Raw genomic sequence first — 1385 nt, 5'->3', positions numbered from 1 at the left:
TCATGATAGAAGTTTTTCACAAGTTTGCAGAAAGTCGTGAAGCGAAAACAGCTAACTGTGAGTAAAGTAGCAGGGATGAGTGACAAGAGGCAGACTAATGATAAGGTTTATAAGTTTTGATCGTTTTTTACGGCCTTATGTTGGAGCTGAGGCAGATCACTGAGATGTGCTTTAGAGCTGCACAGAGAACAAAATGCCTTTGAGACACACTCGCTGCACTGAAGCAGCCTCGTCCTTCCGCCTCTTGCTGCATATGCTTTATAGCCGACAATAAACCATTTTAGTGCAAAATAAATTGGGATCGTATTGAAATGCTGGCGCTATATATGTCATCGAAGACATACAGTTATTTTTTAGCAAAGCTGGGGCGCAGTTTATCATCATGTGAATGCTGCGATGGGTCTGTTCCACATCATTGGCTCCTTTTGCTTAGTTAGATTGTGACGGTCAGAGTTCTCAAGCCTTTTATGGCTGTTTAACTTTAGAGAATCATCACACAGGCAGGACTCGTTGATATATGCTGCACATTCACACCTCAGCAGAGCCTCCTATCCATCATGCTTTTTGAGTTTAAAAGCCATTATTTGGATCAAATCTGCAGACAAAGTGAATACATTGTTCTGAGACATTTGTCTTTGACAAACGTTTTCTGCGTGACATTTGTATTACATTTAAAATAATGTAGATATAGTATTCTTCAAATAGTATTTTTGTGGTAGTTTAAGGGGAAATATGCTCATGATCAGTCATTTGTAATGTGACACATATTGCTTGAATTTCCCAATTAACTAGGGTTTCCCTTTGTAGAGATATTGCATGTTTATTTGAGATTATACATCAAAGTTTCCATCAAAGTAATTGTATTTTAAAACCTTTAACATGTATGTACATCCCCTCAAAGTTTAATTACATTCTCCAGACTGTCTAATTAATCAGTGTTTTCTAATTAATCCATCTTGGTTGTATCAAAAAGAAAATCTCTGTCAACATTTCCTAATACAAAACATAGATTAACAGGATCCCTGGAGAAACATGTTTAAATACTGACATTTTCTGATACAACTATTTGGCTCTAATTGCTTTGTTGAGTTTGAAAACTTTGCAAATATAATTAACACCCCGAGTAAATGAAAATGGTATTAGCACAGAGCACAATCAGAAAATTACCATAAGAAAGAATTTAAAAGTTTTCCAAATGAAAGCTTGAGGGGGGAAGTCTTCTCCCCTGAAACGGCAAGGTGACATTTTATTTCCAACTGTTAATTGATGTTCTGCTGATTAAAGCACATTTTATGCTGAGGACCGGGGGGTGGGGTGGGGGGCTCTATTTCTGTAAGCTATCAGTTTGCAGGCATGGATTGCAGCAGAGTTACAAGGCTTAGCTG

Source organism: Trematomus bernacchii, unplaced genomic scaffold (assembly GCF_902827165.1).
Source record: "Trematomus bernacchii unplaced genomic scaffold, fTreBer1.1, whole genome shotgun sequence".
Lineage (NCBI taxonomy): Eukaryota > Metazoa > Chordata > Actinopteri > Perciformes > Nototheniidae > Trematomus > Trematomus bernacchii.
The sequence above is the reverse complement of the archived record's forward strand: the minus strand, read 5'-3'. Positions refer to the sequence as shown.